This window comes from Canis aureus, chromosome 3 (genome assembly GCF_053574225.1).
Source record: "Canis aureus isolate CA01 chromosome 3, VMU_Caureus_v.1.0, whole genome shotgun sequence".
NCBI lineage: Eukaryota > Metazoa > Chordata > Mammalia > Carnivora > Canidae > Canis > Canis aureus.
Window position 1 is genome coordinate 35771393 of NC_135613.1, and position 23293 is coordinate 35794685.

General features: G+C 40.6%; 1 long non-coding RNA gene across 2 annotated transcripts in view; it reads right to left on the minus strand.

Moving 5' to 3' along the window:
* Window positions 1-21167, minus strand: part of LOC144310656 (uncharacterized) — a 106437-nt gene extending 85270 nt beyond the window's left edge. The window contains exons 1-2 of one of the 2 annotated variants that reach the window (XR_013376303.1): window positions 21079-21167; window positions 9845-9954 (exon numbers count right to left, since the gene is read on the minus strand). This is a non-coding gene — a long non-coding RNA (uncharacterized LOC144310656). Of the gene's footprint in view, window positions 1-9844; window positions 9955-14678; window positions 14812-21078 lie in introns of those variants that run through there. The other variant, XR_013376302.1, reaches the window with a different exon arrangement.
* Between the last annotated feature and the right edge of the window lie 2126 nt (window positions 21168-23293).

Genomic DNA, 23293 nt, shown 5'->3' on the forward strand with positions numbered 1-23293 from the left:
ACCTGTTAAATCTACACAAGTCTGTTTCCTGGATCCCCTCAGCCACCCCTCTTTCTCCTCCTCTCCCGAAACACAGCCCCGGCCCCCACCCTTCTCACAGCAGGAAGTCCACCATCTGTGAAAGTCATAAAACACACAACCCAACAGGGAAAATCACCCTGGTGCACACAGAGACACTCACACAACACGTGCAGGACATGTCACTCCTTCCTGACTATATCTCTGAGGAAGGAGGTGACCAACCAGTAAGAAATGCATGGATGGAGTCACTGAGCAGCCCTGGTGATGTGGCCATGAGCATTTCCTGAATCCTTTCTACAGGCTCTGCCCAGAATCACCCTCTATGGACGTTTGCAACTAAATGCTCTTTAATAAACACTGATAGCATTTGTTCCAAGGGGCTGCAAGAGTTGCTGACCAAGGGGGACTCCCCTTAAGGTTTCCTCTTCTGTCATGAGAAATGTTGCCTCCCAGGTCGCCCGCAAATGCATAATGCCCCAATTTGGAAATGTTATATTTGTTTTTATTCCTGCTTGTGCTCCCCTAGGAACAGCCTAAAAGAAAAAGATGCAGAAAATATACTGGAACAGAAGTGAAACGGCCCAAATGCAAATACTAATTGTATTCCTTGTAAGTTAGGTCATGGGTGCATCATCGCTCACCTGTAATATGGGGTAATAACACTACCACCCAAGATCCTTGGGAGGTTAACAGAAGCATTTCAAAAATAAAAGAGCCTTTTATACTTATAGTGTTGGGCAAATGTGAGCGGGCATCATTCTAGAGTGCAATGAATAGGAGACAGGAGACCTAGGGTCTGAATCCTGGCTCTGCCATTTAGTAGGCATGACCTTCACAAATGATGTCACCTCTTGAACTTGCATCTTCCTCACATCATTGAAGAAATATTCATGAAACTTCTATCATGTGGAAGGTAATGTGGATCATTCCATAAAGTGGTCGTTAAATATAAGGGATAAACATTATATTACTGACTAATTACTACTAGTTAATTATGTGAATCATATAAGGTCATCACTTCAGTGTAGTATCTCCCATTATGATCTACATTTCTAGGCTGAACTGTTCTCTGAGATCTTAACCTTCTATTCTGATTTAAATTTAACCAGTTTTGAGATATTAACTTTTTTTAAGATTTATTTGAGAGAGAACTCAAGCAGAGGGAGCAGGGGCAGAAAGAGGGAGAGAGACAGAGAAGAAGAGAGAATCTCCACCAGACTCCTCGCTGAGCACAGAGCCCAACGCAGAGCTTGACCTCACAACCCTGAGATCATGACCTAAGCCGAAACCAACAGTTAGATGCCCAACCAGCTGAGCCACCCAGGCACCCTGAGATATTAAATAGTTTTAATTTCTACTTTACTATTTTAAGATAGTCATATTGAGTAAGCTGCTACAAATGCTTCGTAGGATGAAATGTGATAATGATGTATCAACAAATAATAGCAGAGGAAAATGTTCCAGGATGAAAGTTCACTGATTACACTTAAGTAAATCTGATATCATTCTTTGATTACTCAACCTCAAACCTATCCTAGTATGACTATTAAAACAGAGATGCTTGCTTTTAGAAGATTAGATAATGCAAAAAAACAAAAATAAAAGAAGGAGAAGAAGGTGAAGGAGGTGGAGGAGAAGAAGAAGAAAGAGGAGAAGAAGAAAGACACTGCTCTGGAAGGTTGCTGTAATTCACATCATTGTAAAAAAAAATAATATTAGGAGTTTTCCTGATAACTAGTTTTGAAAATGGGGGAAAATGTTGACATCAAAGAGTGCTGTCTTTTGAATACTATGGAAACTGGTGATAACTCCCACCCGGAAAGGGATGGGAGGAGAAGAACAAAGAGGAGGGCATGATTAGCCAAAGGCAACTGGTTTCGTGAAAATACCCACTAGGCATCAGATAGTGTCTCACAGCTACCCACACATTTAAATCCTCACAGGCCTATAAGGAAGATGGCACTATTTCCTCTTAGCCAAGCCCACGTGATTGTGGATTCAGCCCCCAATTTCTCTGACCAAATTGTCACTGTCTTTCCACTCTACCATGCAGACTTCCTCTGCACCCCTTCCTAGCTTTGCTGTTAGCACTCCCTGGGCACACACTCTGCTAGTGCCCTGTGATGTAGGTAAGCCCAGTGGGGGCCAGGTACACCCAACTCACACTATCCTCCTTTCCCTTCTGACCCCTGGTCCATTGCTGCTCCACAGTGCCCACATAAAGGACAGAGCAGGCTTAATAAAGAATTAGCCAGCATCTCCGTGTATACTCTATCCGGGGTGTGGAGGAGAAAGTTTCTAGTTATGCTTAAGAGAAATTATCTTCCATTTTAGAAGTTTCCATTATGTGAGACAACTCAGATTGGCAATGGGAAGGTGCCCAGAACTTTGCACAAAGATATGAGTTGAAGCCCAGCTGTACGATAGTAATTTCTAGAATGACGGAAATGTTCTGTGGCTGTGCTATCCAATATGGTAGTCACTAGACACATGTGGCAATAAAGCACTGGCAATATGGCTAGTGAAACTGAACAACTCACTTTTAAATTTTATTCAGAATTTACTGATTTACATGTAAATGGCCATTTGTGGCTAGTGGCCACTCGGTTGGATAGATAGCACTTGCCACCTCGCTGTGTTACCTTAAACAAGTCATGTTTCTCACCCTGAGCTCTCTCAACTGTTCATGACTCTGTCACCTTACAACTCGGCTGGATTGACAACGTGAGAAAAGAACCATTCCAGTGTCTAGCACAAAAACATATCCTTAATAAGTATTCAAGAGGTTTTAGCTGAATCTGAAAATGTGAAGTTCATAAGAGTCCAAGAGAAATGCATGTTAAAAGTCTAAGCCTAAATTTTTCTCCAGAATTGATTCCTTATGATTGCTTTATTCATCCAAACTTCATTTGCCTGCCAAGAATGACCTCGGAGAAAAAGAGGGCTGAAGAGAGGCACGCCAGTGACAGGACTGCAAGTACAGTCCCTACCCCATTACTGCCCTGCTTCCCCCTGGAGCTCCAGTGGGTCATTTTCTCCAGGTTGTAATGATGGGAGTATCCAAAAGCAAGGCAAAGTGCTATGTGCATCTGATGTAGCTAAATATCTTTGAGAGTTTTGCCAAAAACTTCTCTCCTTCTCCACTTTTTAAACACGTTTTCAGGAAAATTTGCCCATCTGGTTCTGATTCATTTGCACTTAACTCATCAGAGGGTGGTGTTGTAATACCAGATTGACTTGCAAAAAGTTCCAATTCACATATCTCCCCAGCTTCTATCCTTAGAAACTGGGGAATGGGTTTGGCCAGCAGATGCACAAAGCACACTAAAGAAGGGACAGAAGGCATGAAATGGCAGTTCCAGCTCTGTGCAAACACTCCATGTACTCCGAGCTGTTCCTAATGTCTGAGGTCTGGGCCTGCTCTCCTGGGAAATGAGGGTTTCAACTGAGTGACAACTCAAATCCATACAAAAAACTAGCAATGGTTCTTTAATATGGAAAAGCCCAGTAGTCGTCACAAAGAACTCACACAAAATTGGACAGTATGATGAAGTAAACCTAAAATATGTTTTGTAATGATCAAAAAAATAAAAAAGAAGAAGAAGAAAATGTGGTCACCAGAAGTTTGTGTGCAGGAAAAATCAAATAATTCTAGATTAGCCTTGTTCTTTAGTTGGTAAAATCACAAGATTACTGAACCAGGCCTGATTTTTGGATGGCTCTATACTGAACAAGGTCTTCTGGGCTGGTCTGTGAGATAAAAGACAGCAATAAGGATGGGAAGATAGTACGGTTTAAATGGCAAATCCAGGCCTTATGTATAGGGCAGTGTGAAACCAGAAATCTTTCTTTTTTCATTCAACCATTTGGTCCAGCAAGGGTTATAAGACCTCCTATGATTAGTGCTCATTGAGATGCTATGGGGTAGACTGTTTCATTGAGCAGAGGTTGAGCTCATCACTACATGGCTCCTCTTGAGATGAATGCTTGTAATTGCATAAAATGAACTGCAGGATTTCTTAAGTAGCCATCTCAACCAGAGTTCTTAGGATTCCATTCTCCCTGAGTCCTGAGGAGTTCCCTACAAAACTCACTGACTACACATATGAACACTGCTGAGATGATTTCATCAAGGTCCTTGGTTTAAATGATCTCCTCCAGGATAACAACTCCCAAAGTACACCCCGAGACTATATTTTCTTCTGATTTCTTCTCATATATACAACTTCCTCCTTAATATCTTCACTTAGAGGTCTTACAGGAATCTCAAACTAATTATGTCCAAAATAAAACTTAACATTCTTCTCCCACAACTGTTCCCCATCCAATGTTCTCTATGTCAATAAAGAGCCATGCCATGAACACAGTGGATTGAGAAACATTAGCTCAAGAGACAGCAGGTTCAGCCACTCTAAGTCTCTCAGCTTTTTGTTGAACTTGGTGAACCTGGAGGGCTAGAATATTTTGAGCTAAAGGGAATCTAGATCTATCTTCTTGAATCTCTCACTCACTAAGGCTGCTGTTAGTTAAGACATTATCTTCTGTGGACTTCAGATTGTTGATTCACTTCCCTCCTAGGATAGGTATTCTTGCATTAGCCTGTGAGGTCTGGAGAGTGGAAGGAGTACATTCTGACTGTTCTAGATTCTTAGCACAAAGCAAATACAACAAAGTGAAAGAGATTCTGTTCTCAACATCCTCCTGCAATTTCTTGGTACCTTCCTTCTAACATTATCACACAGGCTGTAATTATCTCTCTCTATGCTTCTGCACTAGATTGTAAGCTTCGTCTTCCTTATTCATCTTCACCATCTTGGCACGAAGCTCATAGCCCAACAGTTAGTGTTGAGAGACTATATAACGAATGCAGCAATGACTAAATGAATGAGTGAATGAAGAGTAGAGAAATAAAGGAACTGATGAGGTGTTCAGTGCACCAGCCAGTCCTGGCAAGCCCTGAACATGCTTTCCAGCCCATGTCTCCTCACACACATTCCCTTTCCTCCCACCCCAGGCCACTCTTGGGAAGAAAGCTTCAGGAAGTGCTTAATGTTCAGTGGAAATTTCTCATCAACAGTCAACACCCAGTCATGATTATCTCTCTCTCCTCTTTCCCTCCCTCACTCTTTAAAGTCACTTGTAGTGTCTTTTCCTCCCTCCAGCTTACCCATTATTTACGATAATGACTTCAAACACCAAGCACTGCTATTCAGGGCACAGTGAAAATGTGTTTTTCCCATCAGTCCGGATGAAATAGTTTCCACTGTCTGTTTCCCTTGCAGATAGCAATCAAGGTCCGGGCGCAACAATTAAAAAAAAAAAAAAAAGTCCAAACTCTTGTCCGATATAGCATCTAAAACTTGTCCTTGGAAAGCGACACCCCAGGGAATTTAATCAGAAATCCTCTTGGCTTGGCCCAACCCACTGCTCTTGAATACAGAGTATTTGGAATGATTTGTTTCTGGGAGCTGATTTCCCTATGTTTCCCCCCTATTCTTCCCAGAAGGCCAAAATAAGAGCCCTTTGAAGAATGTTATTCCCTTTAGACACAGGCTGGGATCTCCAGAGTCTAACGCTAACCTATGAATTCTCACTGTCATCTTTTCTCTACATCCTCTGGTGACAGCCCTTGAAGCTCTGACTGCACTGTTCCCTGAGCTCTGTGCTCCCTCACTTTGGTTGACTTTGTATCACCAGGTCAATGTCTATTACTTACTGTATCACCAGTTTAATACCTATCAGGGCCCTATCACTTATTGGTTATATGACCTTAGACAACTATCTTACTGCCTAGCCTGTGCTCCCACTGTGTCTCACAGGCTAGCTGTCGAGGTTAAATGATGTCATGTAGCAGACACTACAAAAGAATTGGTCCTCAACCATTCGGAGGACCATAGATTCACCTTCCCCTTGTCACTCACTCTCTTCTCTGAATTTTTGTAGCAGTAGTACCATGTGAACATAGAATTCTCAGCCAGAATGGCCTATAGAGATGGTCATCTGAAAATTCCCATTTCAAATGCTTAGTACACACACACACACGAGCACAGTACACAAACAAACCACACTACACCACACACACACAGCAGACAACACAAGACACAACACTTGCATACACCATACCACACGTACATGCCATACACACACACCCCCACGCACCACACCCCCTATAAAACACACACCATAAGCTAGGCATTTAGACATTTGTCACTTCAAATTCCAAGGATGGCCTGTTTCCCTCCATTGAGGAAGGCACCCCTGGTGCTCGGTCCAAGGACATTATGAGGAAGCACCATGGGAAATAAAAAGGGATGTGCTGTTTTTCTAAAAACTTTTGTTCTTTGGTGAATTTAGACCCTATTTCTTATGCCCATTGGTAATAGTCATTATTAATAAGGAACTAATAGGTAATGTAAATGCAGAATTTACCCTCTATTAGGCACGATGCTTGTACATTACATGCAGGATGTGTTTAACCCTTACAGTATACTTAAACACCTGCAGCTGTTACACAATCAAATTGCTGGGGGAGCAGTCACCCTGCCAGTTCTCAACTGCCAAGGATCCAGCCAACTTCTGGACCTCCCACTCAGTTTTACTCACTGACAATTAGCAGAACAATTGTACCTCAAGCTGGGATGATCAATGATTAGCCAGCCAAAGGCACCATGAGTATCAGTCTTACTATGTTCCATTCATAATTGATCCAAAAAAGTAACAGGTGGTCCTCCAGGGATCAGGGACCATGAATGTTTTTGTCGTTTCATCATGCTACAAAAATGCCTGATGTTGTGGTGCTAGTTCTGGGCATCTCCCAAGTAATTCCAGATTCCATGTGATGCCTGAAGCTCCTGGCTCCAGATTGGAATCAATAAACATGGTTTTGCTCTTCAAAAATGCAAAACAGTTTATATAGAGACCAAGCCAGCTATTCTCTGCCAGAGTATTGGCCATTAGGTTAAGAGAAAGTTGTGGGTTTTTGCTGGCAAAGGGACAGAACTAACAATCTACCCATGTTGTTATCATACACTACTGGGTAGGATATAGTTATCCCAGCCCCAGAGGTTGTGGAGGTGTTATGTTACATTAAGCCAGGGTACCTGGAATTCTAGTGATACCATGTAGGGAGAGGGCTGTAACCTTTTGGGACGACTTAGCCATGAATATAATATTTTTTTAAAAACCCTGCTCTTACCCCTTTCAGTAACATATACAGAGCACATATATCCATATCCATATATATATGGAACTCCTAAAGTTCTGAAACAGTGTAAGACTTGAAAGAATTGGGTCCTGGTAGGGTCAGCATTTTCTATTCCTTGTTCCATCTTAGTGCTGGGTCAGATGCCCTATGACCAACTTCCTCCCTTTAGTCACATGATTTCCAAAGTACTTTCATGTTATTTCATCAGTCATTCACAATGACCTTGAAAGGTTATCATTTGTGTTTCCCAGATGTGGCAACTAGAGGTCAGATAGGGTCGGCAACATGCCAAATATCCTATAGCCCACAATGGCAGAGATAGAACTATAACTGTTTGAGCTCCAGCCAGCCTGGATTTCTACCTGCACCTTGGTACCAACAGACATTATGGGTGATGACCTAGACTCCCTGCCCTAGGTGACTGGAAGAAACAATGTCCCTTTTAGACTTTGCTAGACTCTGTGTCTTCCCACATGCTGATCCCAACTGGTCTTTGACTCCAATTCAATCTTAAATTTCCATTCAAGGGACTTTCTCAAGGTGGCCTTCTCTGACACCCTTATGTTAGTTAGGGGTTCCACTGTTACGTATGTGCCCAAAGCATCTTGTTCTTCCTGTTTTGTAATACCACAATTACAATAAACTTTTCAATTGTTACTTTCTTTGCTAAGCTATAAGTTCCAAGAAGCAAAGGCCATATTTGGCTAGCATAATTCCTAGTATCTTTTAGGCACTCAACACAAGTATAGTATGAGAGAGCAAACCATTCTGTCTCATGCAGAAGTCTAGACAGGGCCAAAGAGCGTCAACCCATCAATCAGAAGAAGACTGACCAGGGGATCCCTGGGTGCTCAGCGGTTTAGTGCCTTTCTTCAGCCCAGGGCATGGTCCTGGAGTCCCGGGATCAAGTCCCACATCAGGCTCCCTGCATGAAGCCTGCTTCTCTCTCTGCCTGTGTCTCTGCCTCTCTCTCTCTGTGTCTCTCATGAATAAATTTAAAAAAAAAAATCTTAAAAAAAAAGAAGACTGACCAGAGGTAGCCAGAGAACAAGTACAAAAACATGTCCAAAAGTTCAGCAGCTGAGTCTGGTGTAAGCTACTTATTGGCAGGTCTAAACTGAGGCTAGGAACCAGGAATATAAGACCAGAGGCAAGGGGAGGGGGTTTGTTTCCAGTAGGGTGAGTCACTCAAAGCTCCCTTCTAGGGGCCAGAGGACCAGCATCCCAAATACTGATGCTCGGGAAAACCAAGTTCACAGCTCTCTTGAGGACTGTTTAGTTAAAACAGATGGCTCTGTACCTTGACAGATGCTTTCCTTTTGTTGGATGCGCAACCATCGCATGTGCTAGGAGAAGAGGAACTATATATCAATGCACTGATAGATTATCATGGCAGAAGGTATGTTTTATTTTTTTTTAAGATTTATTTATTCATGATAGACATAGAGAGAGAGAGAGGCAGAGACACAGGAGGAGGGAGAAGCAGGCTCCATGCCGGGAGCCCGACGCGGGACTCGATCCCAGGACTCCAGGATCGTGCCCTGGGCCAAAGGCAGGCGCTAAACCGTTGAGCCACCCAGGGATCCCCAGAAGGTATGTTTTAAAAAAATTATCCTGATAGATAGAGAAAAGCCACACAAGAATCAGTAAGGCCACCTAAAATGCTAACAAACAATATAGAAGGAATGAGAGCAGAAATGACAATAGTGAACATCCAAACAGAATGAACAAAATTGAAACGTATTACAAACATACGCCCTGTTGAGCTTGAAAACTGATAGGGTACATAATAGTATCCCCTTTGGACTGGCTTCCTGTTTACTAAGTACTTTTATGTACTTTACCTCATTTGAGCCTCCTAAGAAGCCTATGTGTTGGATGGATAAGGAAACAGGCCCACAGGTGACCTGCCCAAGTCACACGGCTTAGAGGGGCTGGGCGGGGCCTGGAGACCAGGTGTGCAGAGCACCATCTCTGAGCCGTCCACGCAGCATGGGGCCCTTGTGTAACCCAGAGCTTTGGTCAGAGGAGGGCACTCACCTCATTCCCCAGGGATCGGGCAGTCTTTGATCCTGTTTATGTATTCATGTTTATGTAAATGCACATTTATAGCTGTTCATTTCCCAGCAGCGAGGTCTGAGGATTCCTGTCAGCTCTGGGACTCCGATAACAGTCTCAGCCCTGCCACACTGAGACCCCAGTGCCTCATGAAAGGCTCTGCTCCCTGTGAGTCAGACCTGTTTTTCGTCTTTACTGTTATTACTGATTACTAAAGAAATCCCAGGGTCCTTGTAAAATATCCAAAGAAATTTGAAGAAGATAAAATTCTATATACTCTGCTACAACTTCACTTTTATTTGATAACATAATACCAGACACTAACATTTATGGAGCTAACCCTAACCCTCAATTAATTGGCAGACAGAGGGTGAGGCATTTTTATACACAGTATCTCATGTAGGCCTCACCACAGTCTCAGACAAGCACTATTAGTACCTCTGGCTCTCAGATGAAGACACTGAGGCTCCCAGAGAGTAACTGACCCTGATTCACAGAGCCGGTGAGTGGCAGAGACAAAATTCTGGTCAGGTCCTATGATTCTAAAGGCCACACACCTACCTGCATCCTTATGTCACGGATATCTTCCCAAGTCAGACATATTCAACTGTATCTGTTTCTTGCAGAAAAGGCTATTGTCTTTCCCCAAAATGTTTCTTGCATTTAGTTACCTAGAGTGAAAGGGCCAATCCACAACTCATTAAAAAAAAGATAAAAGTCACATTCTTTAAGTAAGCTTTAGCAGGTTCTTTCCTATCTACTTGCCAGGCCAAATATCCTCATAGTTGTGTCCCTTTGTCTGTGGTGACAAAGTTTGGCTATTGGTTTAGGTCCTGCCTATACCACTCACTTACTGAGTGACCTTGGGCAAGTATGCACTCTCTCTGCATCCCGGCCTTCTCATCTTTATAGTACGAAGTCTGGGTGGCCTCTGAGGACCCTTCCAGTTATGACCTACTATAACCTGTTATTTCTCATGACTTCCTGGAATGTGGATGGGCTATTTTTATAAGATCATTTATTTAAAATGAAATCTAAGTGTACATTATAATATTCAAAATGGTAGATTGCCAGGGAAAGGAGATGGAGGGTATATTAATTTCCAATGGCTGCCATAATAAATTATCACAAACTTGGTGGTTTGAAACAACAGAAATTTATTCTCTCTGCTCTGGAGACCAGACTTTGAAATCTGGTGGCTGCTGGCATTCTTGGCTTATGACTACATCGCTCCAATCTGTTTCCAGTCTCTGTGGTCATGTTGCCTTCCCCTCTTGCTCTGTGTGAAATCTACCTCTGTCCTTTCTTATAAGGACATCTGTGATTGTATTTAGGGTTCATCCAGATAATCTGGAACATCCTTCCCCATCTGTACATTCTTAACTTAATCACATTTGTAACAGCCGTTTTCCAAATAAGATCACACTCACAGGTTCTAGAGATTAAGATCTGATATATTTGAGGGTCAATGTTCAGTCTACTACAGAGGAGCAGTGAAAACCCCATTTCAGCTGCTTTGCGATGACACTCAAGGTGATCTCACAACGGTGTCATCATGAACAACAAAGGCCAAGCACAGGCAAATTTAAACATGCTTCGGGTATTTGATAGATGGCACAGACGGAAGGAGGAAAAAAGGTCAAGAGAGCCTCACTGTAGAGGGATCATTGTGTAATGGAGAAGCAACACACAACAATATCACACTGATGGGCTTAAGTGTTGGATCCCACAAACCAGGACAAGGCCATTAAAAAGCCCCAAATAAGCCAATAAATGAGTAATTTTATGATGCTAACCATTTGTTGTAAAATCAAACAAGCTCTTGGTGTCAAACTCTCCTCTGAGCTATCCTATTCCCTGTAATACAGTTAACTATTTTTCTTTCAGGAAAAAAATAAGCCACATTTTTCATTCCTGCTGGTACTACACATGTATTCCTTAAAGTGGCATGGGACCTCTCAGCTCATCTTTTGTCTTAACAAACCACTAACTTCAGGAAATGTTCTTAAAAATCAAGGTCCAAATAATAGTTTAGTAAACCTAAAGAGGTCTACCTTTTTGAAAATTTCCTAGGAAGCTTGGATTCAAGACTAGATTTTACCAAGTACCAGCTGGGTTCCTTGGGTAAAGTCATACCTTACTCAACAACCAAACAGCTCAACCACTCAGAGACTGGCCATCCACCATCCCCCATCCCCCCCCACACACACACACCAAAGCCACATGCTCTCTCTTCTGATTTAGAATAATCTTGAAAAACGTCTTATCTACACTTTTAGACCATGAGCTCCTAGGTGGGAGGGGAAATGTCTTAAAGAAAATGATGGCTGATTTACTGAGCCACGTGTTCCCTTTAGCACTCAGTAAAGTTCCTATAAATCATGGAAATTACTTCTGTTTTACAGATGAAAAAGCTGAATGCTTAGAGAAGTTAGTTGACTATCTCAAAACTATACAACCAGAGAAGGAGAAGTCAGGATTTATGCCCTGAGTCCAAACTTCATATTCTTTTCCTCAACTCATGCTTTTTCTCTTATCTCTAGCTACTATAGTACCTGGAGAAAACAACTGGTGGGTAAGAATTAAGGAGTGGAAAATGGAGGGAAAAAATACTTGTTTGTACTATGTATGCACTATGCCACCTTTAGAATGCTGGAAATCATGAGGTTTGTACATGAGAGAGAGCAAGCAGGGGCAGATCAGAAGAGAGCAATGATATACAAAATAAAGCTTTACAAATTACAGCTTTGCACTGCCCACAGCAATTTTCATAGGTATTATTGCACTTGATTCTCACAAAACACCTAGGAGATATGAAGTATGAAGAAGTATATTTTCACTGCCAGTAATGGAAATCCAATCTTTGATGTTAAGTAACTTTGACTTCTAACTGGTGTGGCCAGGATTCAAAGCCAAGTCATAGGACTTCTTTCCAGTGCTTTTTCCACTGGGCCTCACTGCTTCCTCTTCCCATGGACTTCCCTTGTAGGCCACAAAGCCTTTACCTATCACTTGCTCAAAGGCTCTGAGGCCTGCAGCCTTCAACCAGCCTCCTACTACCACATGCATACACACACACACACACACAGACTTCCTTTTGCTATATTTACAATGACCTAGGAGTGAAGAAATAAGGATAGGGAGCATCTGTTAAGGGCATAGGACTCATGATTTGGTCATCACAGCTTTCCCAGAAGTTCTGTATATGTGTATGTATTTCTGGGTGTAAATAACACCCATGACATAAGAGAAATCATAGATCTTTTATGATTGCCAATACAGGCATAGTGTCCTAGAAAACTCAGACTTGGGTGAGCACCTAACTTCTCCTTCCCCTCACTTCATCTACAAAGGGAAACTACAAATGATTTTTAAGAATGAAGGTGTTCATCAGCACAAAGTGTCTTACACAGATTTAAGCAAGAAATTATCACTCAACTTATTTAGTTAACCTGCTTCTTGTATAACATGGTTGCCCTTACATACTCCCTTTTTTTTTTAATGTCCTGATTCCACTGCATGAGTTCAATAGTTCTCTCAAGTCATACATTATGAGTTAATTAGAATCTGATTATAAGCTCCCCCAGGCCATAATCTCCAGGAGGACAGGCATGTTTTCCTTATTTAACACTCTAGTCTCAGTGTAAGATACAATGTCTGCTACTTGGTCAATAGTCCACGAGTAACAGAGAAGGCTGAATAAACAATGCATGGGCCTGAGCAAAAATACCAGTATAGGCAACTGAAATTTTTTCCTCATACATATATATAGGAGGCTTCAAAAGAAGCTCCTTAAATGTGTATTCTGATTTGAAATTCATCTTCTGCTCCAAATGCAGAAAACTTTAAAATGATGTTGTCTTTGCCAGACACCAAGAAATCAAACTTACAGTTTTGTGTAATGAGTTTAAGATTCCTAAGTTGTCATGTACTATATGTCAGATAAGCAGTGGGCATTTATTGTTTTGCCTATTCATTCTCTTTTCCCTCATCATCTGTATGTGTCAGCCCAATTTTCTTTTGAGGACCCCTTCACACCAGTTGGTCCATGCCATTCAGGGAAGGCTGATCCCACTCCCTGCTCCAGTGGTGGGCATATGACCCACTGACCAATGAGAGTTCAAAAAAACCACCATGATTGGACCAGAGAGGTGCACATGACAGGCAGTCCCAAGATTTTAGTTAAACTATTGGAACAGCAATTCTGTCTCCCAGCTTAGATTGCCAAAATAGTAAAGTCTATTCCTAAAGATTTGAAGATGCCAGTGGCCATCCTACTGTTACAAGAATTTGCTTGAGAATGAAGCTGGTCAAAGGAAAGCAGGGCAAGGCAAGGAGTGAGGAAGACTATTAAAGATAATCTGGGTCCTACCACGACGGGTGAGATAATAAATTTCCTTTGTTTCTTAACTCTGCTTCAATGAGTTTCTTTCTCAAACAACCAAAAGACTCATGTCTAATACAAATTATCACCTCAAAGTCTTCAGCAGTTTAAGAAAAATTGATAGGAGGAAAGTATAAAATTGGGAAAATTCTACCCATTAATTAAATTCACTGTGTAAGGCAAAAGCACCATCGTTCACTTTTCAATTACTGACACTCATTGAACACAGTCAATATTTACAACACTCTACTATGTGTTAGGCACTGGGCAAGGTCATAACATGGACATGGTCTGAGTTAGCAGCTGCCTCTGAGAGCTGACACACTGAAAAAAATGCCAGTGCAGGAGGGATGGATGAATCTTCCTACAAAGAGCCATGAAGTCAGCTCTCTCTTGCGTCTGGCATGAAGCAAGCAAATGACTCTAAATGCTTTTATTAAAAAGTGAATTAAGGGTCAGAGGTGAATTTCCCTTAGTCCCCAATTTCCTGTCTGTGTGCAAAAAAAGTAGATGGGGGACGGGTGGGGGGCATGACTTGTTAAACACCAGATGAGGATCCATGGTCACTGGGAGAGCTGCACCATAGGACCTGGCCAGGTGGGCCCAGAGGCTTTAGATGTGGAGAAATAGTTCTGTATCCCTATGATAGAACGTTTAATATTGTTAAGGACACTGGTTGCAAGAGTGATTAAAAGCGTGTGGGGAGGATTATAGGGGGTGGATTCAAGGATTAGCATTTAAGCAGATAACCAATAAGAGTGAGAAGCAGAGGGTCATTTTCATTAAATATAGGCAATTGAGAACACAGAAGAAAAATACCAATATTACTTCCTACTTTTGATTTTCTTCTCCTTTCATAGGTCTGAAACAATCCTCTTCTGTGGGGCTTTCCTCTAAATGCTAGATGATATTAAGGGGTCAAACCACCTAAGTATTAAACAAAGGCTCTGCCATGGGTTATCAGTATACTACATAGTACATTACAAATTCTCTCAGCCACTCTTTCCTTACCTTAAAATCAGAAATTCGTGGGACCCCTGGGTGGCTAAGTGGTTGAGCAGTTGCCTTTGGCTCAGAGTCGAGTCCCACATCAGGCTTCCTGCATGGAGCCTGCTTCTCCCTCTGCCTATGTCTCTGCCTCTCTCTGTGTCTGTCATAAATAAATAAATAAAATCTTTTAAAAAAATCAGAAATTCAACATGAACCTCTAGGATGGTGTGAGAACTGTATGATGAGATGGGCAGAAGGCTTAAATAAGCCTTGTGCATAGTAGGAACAAACAAGTATTAGTTTTCATTCCTTCTCTCCCCTGTCTCAACATTGTTTCCAGCAAACATAGGATACCCTATGGAGCAAGAGAGTAGAATGGACAAACAAATGAATGGGGTCAGGCAGCTGGAATTTGTATTTTACATTTGCTGTCTACTATCCATGAGACTCTGACAGTTTTCAAGTTCAAGGGGGTTTCTTATCTTTAAAATTAGCATAATTACGATTGCCCTGTGTACTTCACAACATTGTTAAAAAGAATAAAATGAATCAATGAATTTTAAAATGCTCTGAAAATGAATATGTGTTACATCCATATATGGGTATATGTGTGTGCGCATATATATATATATATATATATAATTTTAGATATATTAAATTGTACATGATATAAAAGATAGACTAAAATACTCACAAACATTAAAAATAATCTTCATGACATTAGTGCAGCCTGGGTGGCTCAGCAGTTTGGCGCTGCCTTCAGCCCAGAGCATGATCCTGGAGACCCAGGATTGAATCCCACGTCAGGCTCCCTGCATGGAGCCTGCTTCTCTATCTGTGTCTCTGCCACCCCCCCCACCATGTATCTCATTAATTAATAAATAAAATCTTTAAAAATAATAATAATCTTCATGACATTGAATTTGGCAATGGATTGTCAGATCTGACACAAAAAATGTGAGCAACCAAAGAAACAATAAATTGGGCCTTGTCAAAATGAAAAGCATTTGTGTACACAAGGGCGTTCTTTATCAAGAAGTAAATAAACTATCTACAGGGCAGAAAATATGTGCAAATTGTATATCTGATAAAAGCCTAGTATCCAGAATATTTAAAGAACTTCCATAACTTAACAAAAAGACACACACACACACACACACAACTTAAAAGGGGCAAAAGATTTGAATAGACACTTCATCAGAGAAAATATATACATTAGCCAATAAGCATGTGAGATGATGGTCAACATCATGAGTCAATAGGGAAATGCAAATTAAAATCACAATAAGGGGGGGTGCCTGGCTGCCTCATTTGGTTGGTGGAGTGTGCAAATGTTGACCTCAGGGTCATGAATTCAAGTGCCACGTTGGGCATGGAGCATATTTTAAAACAAAAACAGAAATAAACAAAAACAAAATACCACAAAGGGTATTTTGGTATTCATAGCGGCTAGAATAGCAATTTTAAAAAATAGAAAGTAACAAGTGTTGGCAGGATGTGGAGAAACTGGACCCCTTGTACATTGCTGTTGGAAATATTAAATGGTTCCGCTGCTGTGAACAAGTTTACCATCTGCTCAAAAAGTTAAACATAAAATTACCAAATGAACCCTCTTATGCTCTAGACCAAAAAGAATTGAAAATAAGTCCACAATTCCATTCATAGGTCTATACCCAAAAGAACTAGGAAAGGTACATAAGTAAGTAAAGTTGTGTAGATGTTCATGGCAGCATTACTGACCATAACCACAAGGTGCAAACAGCTCAAATGTCCACCAAAGGGTGAAAGGATAAACAAATAGTGGCATATATGTAACTGGAATATTACTCAGCTATCAAAAGGAAGTCCTAATACATGCTGAAACATGAACAAACCTTGAAAACATATGCTCTGTAAGAAAGAGCCAGACACAAAAGGTCACACATTATATGATTCTATTCATGTAAGATATCCAGAATAAATAAATCCATGGGGAGAGAATGAATTGTGGTGGTTGCTAGAGTCCTCTAGAGTGATAGAAATGTTTGGGAAGTAGATAGAGGTGGTGGTTGCTCAACGTTGCTCAACTGAATGCCACTGAACTGTCCATTTTAGAATTGTTCCTTTTTTGTTCCTTTTGTTCCTTTTTGGGGGCACCTGGATGGTTCAGTCAGTTAAGTGTCTGACTCTTGATTTCGGCTCAGGTCATGATCTCAGGGTTGTGAGAGCTCTAGCCTTTTGTCAGGCTCCATGCTGAGTATGGAGCCTGCTTGAGATTCTCTCTCTCCCTCTGTCTCATGTCTCAGTGCTCATTCTCTCTCTCTCTCTCTCTCTCTCTAAATATAAATAAATAATAAAATGATATGGTTCCTTTTTTGTGTGAATTTCACCTGAAAAAATTATTTTTAAATAGGTTGACAACTTCAATAATGTGAAAAGATGGTCTGTTAAAGAATGGCTATGTATCAAAATATGTTGGCTTTTTAAGAAAATATAGTAGTCATCCCATAAATTTTTTAATAAACTAGTAAATGCATCAATAAATCAATTAACAACATTATCTTAGAAAAACAGATTATTGGAAGGAGCACAGAGAAGATTCCAAATAAACTTTCAAACAACATAAAAGAATCATTGCCAATGATATCACTGTTTTGTGTCAAACCATTACCAAGTGAAACTGAAAAAAAATTAAAACTATCCATAAATTTGCCAAGATAGCATGTAATACTATGACATAATGGTGAGTTTTTCCAAAGTATGTTATTTGTTTATTTTATTTTTTGGTAATCCCTATCCCTGTCTCTACTGAAGAATGTTCTTTCTTCAAATTAAAACTAGCTAAAAACTATTTAAAGAACACTAAGTGACAACATTTGTCTCAGCTCTGAGGCTCAGTCAGCTGAAAAAATAAAGTTGAAAAAGTTATGATTAATTTTGTTGCTATTAAAATGCAGACCATACTAAGTTTGTTTATGGTTTTGAAATGTGTTTCTATTGACAGGATATTTTCTTTTGTATTATGTGTTTTAAGGTTTCAAAGTTTATTTACATAAAAAGATTACATTTTTGAAAAGAGTGCTGTTTGATTATTAATAAAATTCAGCCTATATGCTAGTATATATCACTCAGGATCTAACCAGTTAAACAAAAACTGAGTCTAAAACAGAAGGAATCGGGCAGCCTGGGTGGCTCAGCGGTTTAGTGCCGCTTTCAGCCCAGGGTGTGATACTGGAGACCCAGGATCGAGTCCCACATCGGGCTCCCTACGTGGAGCCTGCTTCTCCCTCTGCCTGTATCTCTGCTTCTCTCTTTCTGTGTCTCTCTCATGAATAAATAAATAAAATCTTAAATAAATAAATAAACAAATACATAAATAAAACATAAGGAATCTGGTAGAAGGAACTGGTTGCAGAGGTGATGAAAGAGAAGTGACATGTGACACCTAAGGTGCTCCAAAGGTTAACAGTGGCAGGAAGTTGCTACGTCCTTGGACTAAAAGAACAAAGCAAGGTGCCCAAGAGCCAAGATCACGCAGAAGCGGGAATCGTAAGCCAGAGGCTATGGAAGAAACAAAGCCTCAGCCTGAGATACAAGACACACAGGGAGAAGTAATACCCAGGCTTTTCCCTTCTTCCCACTCTCCAGTCTATCATTAGTACATCACACTGGGGAAACCCAGCCAGAAGTCAGCTGCTTGGTATAGAAGCCTAGGAAACAGGCTTTAGATGCCAGCCCTCCAACAACATAAAGACAAACAGGAAAGGATGAGAATGAATCTGAGGCCAAGAAGGTCAAGGACCAACAGAGAAGGCAAAACTGAAACTAATTTGCATGCGATGGCTGCACTATTACATGAACCAGAGACACTCAATCATATACATTCAGTCTCTGCCTCAGGATTTTACCATGTACTCTGGGAAAATTGGCTGTTTGGTGATTAACTTATTAGTACATAGTTCACCCCATCTATAATAAAAAAATCACACAAATAATAAGTAAAACACTTTATGTCACAAGTAAGAAAACTAGCACTTTGCATAGCACTTTCATACACATTATTTCCATTTTTGAGATGAGGAAATTGAAGCTTGAAGAGTTGCCATGAGCCTGAGCCTGCCATGAACCTGGATCACTACTATCGCTACAAATAATTTCCCTGTGTTCACCCCGTTCTCTTCCAATTTGTTTTTCATACATTGGCAGTGACCTCTTAAAAAAGCACAAACATGACACTGCTACTTTTTTACTCAAACTCCTTCAAATTCTTCCTATTACTCTTGAATTAAAGACCAAAATCTTTAATGTAACCCAAACCACAAGGCAAAGTCTGGCCTTTCCCCAACGTTTCATCCCCATCCCATGCCCTTTCTCCCTAAGCACCAGCCACACTAATTTGCTGTGTCAATTTTTCCAAAGTATAGGCTCCCTCTAACTTCAGGGACTTTGCATATGGTGGTCCTTCGGCCCAGAATATAATCCCCATCTCTCTCAGGGGGCTCACTCCCACAATTCTAGTTATTAGGAGACAATAAATAGCGTTTTTATTTCTGGAAAAAAATGACTTAGTTTATTCATTCAACAAATATTGATAATTGCCTCACACACACACATTCTCTGCATAGTAATCCATCTCCCTGCTTCTAATATCCACCCTTCTTGGTTTTTCTTATACACATTGAATGGCTTATTAATAATAGCAATAATAAAGGACAAAAGTAAATGCTACTATTTATTTTGAATTCTAAAGCCTTTTTGTCAGTCTGGGCCATGGGAAGAACTGAGTCATTGGATTCTTAGATTCAAGTTGGCCACAAACATATTGTTGGTGATGTGGCTTTTGAAATCCTAAACACGGCAACAAGAAAATCTGAAACCCTTTGGCCCCTATTATTATTTTAAGTCCTCACCCTAATAATGACTAGCATTTTTCCTACTTTTTCACTAAGGAATTTCAAGAGTCCTCCCTTCATGGGGCCCTACTTGGCCTTCTTACTATATCAGCAACACCAGTTTTCTGTAAGAATTATTACTGCAACAAAATGAATTCCACTCAGGCAAAAGCCTCTGATCCTGAGGGGTTTTGTATGGAAGGATGATTGCTCCCACTCTCTATCCTAGTTCTATGAGAGGAGGAGGGCTATTGGCTGGCATCCTTCAGATGACCCTCTACCCCCAGAGTTACCTCTTCTACTGGCAAGGAAGAGGGGAGGGGCTCATGTCTAGCCCCTGAGTGAGATAATGAATGTAAAAAAATGAGAGAGCCTTGAGTCATGCCTAATCACGGCCTTGGAAGTCAAACAGACCACAGTTCAAATTCAAAGTCTGCCACTGACTGACTAGCTGGGTCTTCTCCTGCAGCTGTGCTATCAAATATGATAGCAACTAGCTACATGAGCTATTTAAATCAGTGAAGGCAACATACAATCAAATACTTAGTTTAAATTGATGAAGACAACATAAAATCAAATACTTGGTTTCTTAGTTGTACAAGCTACATTTCCAGTGACCAAAAGTCTAGTGGCTATCATACTGTACAGCACAGACAGATTACCTCCATCATCTAGAAAATCCTATTAGACAGTGATGATCTAGAGAATGGCATACAGCCTCTTTCTCAGGGCCTCCATTTCCTCACCTGTCAAATGAGATCATATATGAGATCATCCATGTAAAGTATAGTGCTTGGCACAGAATGAACTCTCTCCCTTCCATTCCTCAAGGAATATGGACTATTGAGGGTAGGGATCTCATGTAATCACTTTTGTATCACCAATACCTTCCTACCACAATATCCCACTCAGAGTGCTCAATAAATACTTGTTAAACTATACTAACTATACTAACATTTCAAACCAAGCTCAAACCTAAATTTTCCCTACTATTACCTGAATGCACTAGGGATGAAGAAAAGAGGATATTATATGTAATACACACACACACACACAGAGAGAGAGAGAGAGATACAGGGCCCAATATTAGTAAAAGAAGGAAGGAAGAAAGCAAGGCAGGAAAGAAAGAAGGAAGATTCATTGACAGCTGTTAAGAGTTAGTCAATGCATTGTGAAGCACTTTCTTCATATGGCTTTATTTAATCCTCACAAAAATCCTATGCAATGTCATTTTAAAAAATTTATTTTAAGTAGGCTCCACACCCAACATGGGGCTTAAACTCATGACCCCAAGATCAAGAGTCATGCTCTACCAACTGAGTTAGCCGGGAGCCCCTGAAATGTCATTTTAATCCCTATTTTACTTGTAGGAGAACTGAGGCTCAAACATCCAAAGCCAAAATTCAAACCCATGTCATTCTGAATTCAAAATACATGCTCTCGCCTATTGTATACTACAACCTTCCAGTGTGAAGGCATCCTATCTGTCGCTTGTCTGCTCTAGTAGATTCTTGTGGTGATAAAATGAGATAATGATTGTGAACACTCACTGTGAACTCTAAGAATCGTGCAAAGTGGCCATTATTATTTTGTACTTATTATTGTGAAGCTCTCCAAAGCTCAAGTCATAGTGCCTAGGTTAGAATACAGGCCAGCTATAAGTCACCTAACCTCTCAAGGCCTACCTCACAATCAGAATAATAATGACAGGATAATACTACCATGCATGCCTCATGGGATTGATGTGAGAATTATACAGACTAGTACATTTAAGGTAGTTAGAATAAATTCTGGTGTGTCTTTATCTCCATATAGATGTTACCCATTAATATTATAACTATTACTATTATATGATGAAGACATAGGAATGGAAATATTTTAAACTGAAAAATATCCTGAATAGAGATAAAGAGTCTAGATTCTTCAAATTCTTTTTTATAAGTCAAAGTAAGGGAAAGGGATATTATCTATTATTCAACCAGACCTCTTGTGGAGATAATCCAACTGGAACACTTCGGCATTTGGGGATCAAAGTTCTAACCAGTCCCCAGTCCTGAGTCTTATGTATGGCCACCAGACGTATCAGCTGATGGAGAACCTGGTGCAGCTCAATCTGTCAGGTGGAGACATTAGAGAGAGAGTGGTTTTCATGGCCCAGAGAATAGAAACTAAAGACTGGCAACAGAGCCAACGTCCCATGGCAATCAAAGCAAGTTTTAGAAGTGTGGACAATATGTAGCAGTGACTATTAGACAAAATTCCCCCTTCTGTGGTCTCCTGGAAGCCCCAAAGGTACTTTGTTACTGGTAAGAGAATAAGAATTAATACTAAAGTCCATTGTTGGTGGTGTTTATTACTTATTGGCTTCTATTGTCCCAAAATGACTTACTGCACCTGGATGTCAGAGAGCTTGTCTCACAAAATTAATCGTTTACCTTAACTCCACTTGGAGGGTAGAGGCAAGAGAACTTGATTCAATTTATTACCCAATGTCTGCTTGTTGCCAGGGATGTTGAATCCAGTCCTGAAAAGTTAAGAACCTCAAAAATGAGAGACACACACTTAGAATAGTGCATTTCAAGTGGGTGCTCTTGTTTTTTCCTTCATTTGAGGAAGTATAGAGAATGACTCCTCAATAAAATTCTGAGAACCTGACACAAGAGGTTAGCAGCACTTGCACTGCAGGCAAGTTGTAGAAAATAAGTGACAGGAATTCCTAGAGTCCTAGGTCACTGAGAATTAGCTTCATAAGCAGGAGGGGCTTGAAACCAAAATGGGGCCATTGGAAGATGCTGGATGAAAAGTTTCCATTCCTGACATAATCTACTGACCATGACTGGCAGTTGGTTAAATGAGGGTGACAAGGGGAAGAAATTTTTTGAAAGACCTCTAAGATTTTCCTTAGCATTTGAGAAGATGGTGGTGTTATTTATTGAGAGACAGTCCCAGGAGGAAGAATGTGGTGCAAACGAGAAGAGAAAGGAAAAAAAAAAAAAAAAAAAAAAAACAGCTTATACTGAGTACCTCTACATACTGAGCACAGAACTAGACACTTTCTATGCATTTTTTTGTTGAATCTTCATGGGAATCTATAAGGTAGGTATTATTATTCACATTTAACAGATGAGAAACTTCAGAGGGTCAATGATTTGCCAATAGAACCAAATAGCGTGAGCCCAGCTGCTGGAGACAGATAAACCCTGGATTCAAATCCCAGTTGTATCACATATCAAGTACATGGCGTAGACTATTTAATTTCCTTGTGATATGCAGAAGTAACAATATATGCTTTATGAGGTTGCCATAAGGACAGAGAGAGGGAAGACATGTGAAGTGTGTGTATGGCGTGAGTTCTCAAAAAATGTGGGTGCTATTTTCGTCATTATCATCATCCAACTCACATTTCTTTTATGCAATTAAATAAAAAAATAGATAGGACACAGCACACTACATGCTACATAGTAAGCATTCAATAAATGAGAGCTACTATCTTATTAGGGGTATTAAAATGGCCTTTGCACACTTCTTCTGACTCAAAAACCCAAAAGGGAAGCCCCTATGCTGTCTCACCAGCAGGACTTCCTCCACAATAAAATCCTCGGAGTTCACTCAGGTGCAACATGATCTCCCTTCCCCTGGACTCTGGCAACCTCTGTCAACCTCCACCTTCCCCCAGGCTCAGGGCAGAATAATATCCCTGTCCTTCCTCTGAGGGATGTAAAGCGGCTTAAATAATTAACGGTTGTAAGGTGCTTTGAAAAGAGA